The sequence below is a fragment of the Somniosus microcephalus genome, unplaced genomic scaffold (assembly GCF_052327205.1).
Source record: "Somniosus microcephalus isolate GS21.2 unplaced genomic scaffold, FLI_Smic_1.0 unresolved_chr6, whole genome shotgun sequence".
Taxonomy (NCBI): domain Eukaryota; kingdom Metazoa; phylum Chordata; class Chondrichthyes; order Squaliformes; family Somniosidae; genus Somniosus; species Somniosus microcephalus.
In genome coordinates this window covers 28,414,566-28,420,847 of record NW_028225184.1, presented here as the reverse complement: position 1 = coordinate 28,420,847, position 6,282 = coordinate 28,414,566, and positions in this window count along the sequence as shown.

The window sequence follows — 6,282 nt, the reverse complement described above, 5'->3', positions numbered from 1 at the left end:
TTATTTTCGTACCTGCCCATTAGATTTTTGTCATTTCCGTATTTTGAATCTTAAATATCTCCGATCCTCCACTTTCCCGAGCTTTTCACTAATTAGAAAATTGAATGATCTTGCTTTTACTTCCAAAGTGCAAGGCCTCACATTTTCTCACTTGAAATTCATTTTGCTACAGTTTTGCCACTTACACAATCTAGCAATTTCCCTTTACAACTTTCTGCTCATATATGCAATATTTACTCTGGCACGTAATATAGGTTCGCCACCAAACTTAGATATACAGCTTTCGATTTCTCCATCCAGGTCAGCTACAAATATAGTGAAAAGCTGAGGCTCCAGTACAGATCCCCGGGGGTCAACATTAGTCACATTCTGCCAACGTGAGTATAGAGCCATAATCCCTGATATCTGTCTCCAACCAAATAACCAATTTCCTGTCCAACTCAATAAATTGCCTCCAATTCCACGCACAAGCTGACCCGTTTCAATTAAACTCCCACTCCAGACATTACATCCACAGGCCGTGCTTTATCTACCATGTAAGGTACCTCTTCAAAAAGATCAACTAGGCTCGTTAGTTTTACACTTTACAATCCATGCTGGATCTCTCAGCTCAGTTCATATCTGTCCAAATGCCCAGTCACTCTGTCCCTAATAATAGATTGTAGTGCATTCCCACGGCTGACAGCAGACTATTCGGCCGACACATTCATAGTTGATCTCTCTTTCCCTCTTATTTTAAGTAGAAATGATCGATTCCTCGACATTTATCTGTTTTTGATCTCATTAGCATCCTCATCGCCATTTATTTGACTTAAATTGAAGCTATTTAGTTCACTCCTTGATTTAATTTAGTTTTCTTTGTATCTCTGACTGGAACAGGGACATCTCTCATAGTACCTGCGTAATGAAAGCTGCCATGATGCAGACTTTCCTTAACATTATCAATGTCACATCACGATTGGTTACAGCAATCAATTTAACTTATATAAATACAAACTCAATTATTTAGCAGCTTGAACATTAGTTGCACAATTTCGTATTTTAGGGAAAAAAGATGACACTAACCTTGTGCAACGATCCGCTGAGCCCCAAAAGTCACTAAACAGAGAAATTATGTATTAGTTATTCGAACACAGACACCTTTAGTGTACGAATGTACAGACTGATTGCCATGCATTCCTTTATGGACATTTCTCAGTGTGTCTGAGTTGGTGACATTCTGGCCCATTTCAATTAAACTCCCGCTCCAGATCATGGCCACATAATGTAGGCAGATATTAAATAAAGAGAGTTCCAGATTTACACTACACTTTGTGTGAGAAAGTACCTCATGGTTTCACACAAATTAACTGGCACCAGTTTTAAAATCCTATCCCTTGTTACGGATTCACACACCATAAATGAATAAATTCAACCGAGATGTTCAATTGCAAATAATTCCAATAATCCACGGTAATTAACAGAATGAGCCCTTGGGCCTAAGGACAGCAAACAGGGTGAAAAGTTAAAAGATCCTTTTTGACGCGGAATGAAAACTTGATTGAAAATCAAAATACTGCAGCTGCATAGTGTGTGGGGGCAAACACCACGAAATATAATTGCAATGGCAGTGAGGGAGATCCATTATTGAAAGGATGGCGTCATTGCCAGTGTTAATTGTGTTTGGAGATGTTGGTGATTAAGAGGTTAATGCAGCATCGTGTTTTTGTAGTGTATTAGTTTCCACCCACTTTGCAGATCTGTATCTCAGTGGTATGTCATCACTTGTATACTGAATGAGGAAGTGAAGTCTAAATAATTAGAACTGAAAGGTATTATTGTTCACTGGAACATTTATAGCCAGTTTACACACTTTCACAGATATCACAAGGTGGGTGTAATCAGCATGGAAAATGGAAGATTTAATAACAATAATTAAAATAATCTGAAAATATTTCAGGCTTATTTTAACAACGATAACAAATGCTTAGAACGTAAACCAGTGGTTTCAGCTCAGAAAGATTCATCTCGGACAATCAGTACATTTACACCTGTCAGTAAAAACAGTGCCTGAGAACCAAGAATGTGTTTAAATATATTGAATGAAAATACATTCTGACAAACATTCTAATATGCTTAAACTGAGTAATTAATCAATATTCTGTAAACTATCACTATTAGAGGTGTGGTAACAGATTAATCGCATGCACTTCTTTATTAATAAAAATGAATTCACTCACGTAAAATGTATGGAGATATTTAATATTCCTCATAACCTTTCCTATAAATACGCAGGAATATTTAGCGACACTGTACAAATCAAATGGGAGAAATAGGAGGGCTCAAACTGCATGATGGTAGTTTTGCGAGTGGAGGACAACATCTGAGGAGATGGACCAACTTCAATTGGTTCAAGCTCCTGAAAGGAAGTTGCGAGATCAGCTGATTACTGGAAATAATGTCAAGGGAGCAGGATATGGTTTTCATGGGCAAATTAAACACGAGCATTGCATGTGTGGACCTAATAGAGAAATTATACGACTCAGGATCAGGGCTAGGAAGGTGGGAGAGCTTCAGGTCATTTTTGTTTTATTGGCCGACGGAATTTAGGAAGGCAGCAGAGTCAGCTGAACGGATGGTCTTAGTCTTCATTTCAGTGGAGAGATTATAGAAGGTGGGATAGTTATCCTTCGATCAGAGCAGATTATGTAGAGATATCATAGACGCCTTCAAAAATTAGGAAAGGTTTTGATAGAGTAGAAAGGAAGACACTGTTTTCAAGGGCAAGAGGATCGGATAACAGATGGCACAGATTTAAGTTTAATGGCAAACAATCTAGGAGGAACTTGAGGAATAAATGCAGAGCACAAGTGAGAGTTGCAGTATTGCGTTTATTGAAGTACATTAACTACACCCAGAGTGCAGATCTGTATCTCAGTGATATGATGAATTATAACATAGTGAAGTGTACTCCAATAATTACAAATCAATGGGGTTTCATTTCACCGGAAATCTAAACTTTTACATCAGTTTACTCATTTTCATATAATCCACAATGTGTGTGCCCTTAGCTTGGAATGAGGGTGAAAATATTTCAGGCGTAGTTGATAGTGACAGGAAGTTCTTATAAAGGCAATTTGTGATTTCATCTCAGAAGTGCTTCCTCTTTGGCAAAAAGGAAGTTAAGCTCCGGACACTAAAAACAGTGTGTCAGAACTGAATCGTTCAAATTATTGAATCAAACTACATTGTAGCAGTCTTTCTGGAACGTTATGCAACACATAATTAATTTACTTTCGAATTTCGTCACTATTAGAATCATAAAATTATAAATTATTAAGGAGACTATTCAGCCCAGCTTGCCTGTGCCGGCACTTTGAGGCTTCCAACCAATTCACCTCTCCCATCAGCTCTTTTTCGATAGCCCTGCATTGTTTTCTTTTGATATATTTGTCCGGTTCCCTTTTGAAAGTTACAATTGGAGATGCAGCAAAAGACTGATTCGCAGACGTTTAGTTAATAATAAAATTGAATTTAATCGCTTAAAACACATGGGGAGACAAGATTCCACATAACATCTCCTAAACTATAAACAAGGGGCGTGTACAAACTCAATGTGAGAAAACTGAGGATAAAACAAGCTCTTAACCGTTTACTGTGCTGCAAATTAAGATGTGTCTTAAAACCTAAAGGCCCAGAACTTGGTGTCGGGGGATTGCTGCGTGTGCAAGCCCCCGATCTGCACTCACCCTGCGTGCTGACATCTGAAGCCCGGGCCTGCTTGCATTTCCTTTCACAGGCCTGGTTCAGATGTCAGCGTGGAGTGCTTAACTGATCCAACGGCGTAGTTAGTGCGATGTGCCGGCTGGGATCAGGTGAGCACTGTGCAGCCAATCAGGGGAGGGGAAGGTTCATTCATGATTTTGAGATTAAAAACTACGGGGGCCCAAAACACTATTTAAACTTTAAATAAAAAATTAAAAAACATCCCAATCATTAAATTAAGTATAAATAAGTTTAAAAAAATAATTAATACAATAATTTTTTTTAAACTTATTTATACTTAATTTAATGATTGGGATATTTTTTAATAAAAAGGTTCTAAAACTAAACTTACCTTATTGTAGATTCTTTAAAATAATAAACCGGTGGAAAAATAAAATTCTAAATTACACTAAAACACCACTTACCTGTAAAAATAAATACTTACGTGTGCTTTTTACAAGCGTAAAGACCGGAGGCCTTTAGACATGCTCAAATCCCCCAAAGCAGAGGAAATCCAAGACGCACGCGCTGCCCCCTACAGCGCACATGCTAGCCTCTTCAACTCTTGGGTTAAAGGAGAGGAAATCCCGGTTTTCAGCGCATGCGCTGTGCATGCTCAAAACCGGCATTTCTTCCGGCCAGACGCGAGAGTACCCCTTCCGGTCTCACGCATTTGGGGAGGAATTTCTGCCCCATTATGTTTATTTCTGATTCCTAATATTTTAAAGTGACTAAAAGATGTTTAAACCACAACATGTAAATCCTATTTTCACGAAAATGAAATCTATGCATTTTAATGTCCCCATGGTTTCATCTAAAAAAAAGCAAGTCACCTAGTAGCCCGAATGCGAATTAATTCACCTTGAGATAGTACGAAACAGTGAAGTGGATATTACAAAGTAATGAAAGGAATACTTCCAGTAATATAGGGCCTTTCACCACCACAGCAGTTTTGCCCAACAGCAGTTTACAGCACTTTGCAGTGTAGTCACTGTTGTAATGTAAGAAAGGCGTCAGTCAACTTAGCAAACAGTGGGTTTGCAGCAACAGCAATGTGAAAAAGGACTGATAATGGGTTCTTACAGGATGTTGATAGAGTGATATATTTTTACAGCACACCAGGGTTATCTCCCCTGCTCTTATTCGAAATATTGCCATGGGGATGCTTACGTCTACCAGAGAGAGCAGACAGGGCATGCGGTTTAATGGCTCATCGTTCAGTAGTGCACTGGACTGTCAGCCTAGACTGATATTACAGCAGTTCCTCAGTACTGCACTGCAGTGTCAGCCTAGACTGATAGTAAATCACTGCCTCAGTACTGCACTGGAGCGTCAGTCCATACTGATGGTAAAGCACTACCTCAGTACTGCACTGGAGCGTCAGTCCATACTGATGGTAAAGCACTACCTCAGTACTGCACTGCAGTGTCAGCCTAGACTGATAGTACAACACTCCCTCAGTACTGCACTGGACTGTCAGCCTAGACTGATAGTACAGCACTCCTTCAGTACTGCACTGGACTGTCAGCCTAGACTGATAGTACAGCACTCCCTCAGTACAGCACTTGGTTGTAAGCCTAGACTGAAATTGCATCACTCCCTCAGTACTGGCCTGGGTTGTCACCCTAGACTGATAGCACAGCACTCCCCCAATACTGCACTGGGCTCTCAGCCTAGACTGAAATTGCATCACTCCCTCAGCAGTGCACTGGAGTGTCAGCCTAATATGATAGTATATCACTCCCTCAGTACAGCACTGCAGTGTCAGCCTAGACTGATAGTACAACTCTGCCTCAGTACTACACTGCAGTGTCAGCCTAGACTGATTTTACAGCACTAACTCAGTACTGCACTGCAGTTTCAGCCTAGACTGATATTACAGCACTGCCTCAGTACTGCACTGCAGTGTCAGCCTAGACTGATAGTACATCACTCCCTCAGTACTGCACTGGGCTGTCAGCTTAGACGGATAGTACATCACTCCCTCAGTACTGCACTGCAGTGTCAGCCTAGACTGATATTATGTTACTCCCTCAGTACTGCACTGCAGTATCAGCCTAGACTGATAGTACAGCACTCCCTCAGTACTGCACTGGAGCTTCAGTCTATACTGACAATACAGCACTCCCTCAGTACTGCACTGCAGTGTCAGCCTAGACTGATAGAACAACTCTGCAGAAGTAGTGCACTTGGTAGTCAGCCTAGGCTGAAATTGCATCACTCCCCCAGTACTGCACTGGAGTATCAGCCTAGACTGATAGTACAGCACTCCCTCAGTACTGCACTGGAGTGTCAGCCTAGACTGAAACTGCATCACTCCCCCAGTACTGCACTGGAGTATCAGCATAGACTAATAGTACATCACTCCCTCAGTACTGCACTGGAGTGTCAGCCTAGACTGATAGGACAGCACTCCTTCAGTACTGCACTGGAGTATCAGCCTAGACTGAAATTGCATCACTCCCCCAGTACTGCACTGGAGTATCAGCCTAGACCGGATGTACATCACTCCCTCAGTACTGCACTGGAGTGTCAGCC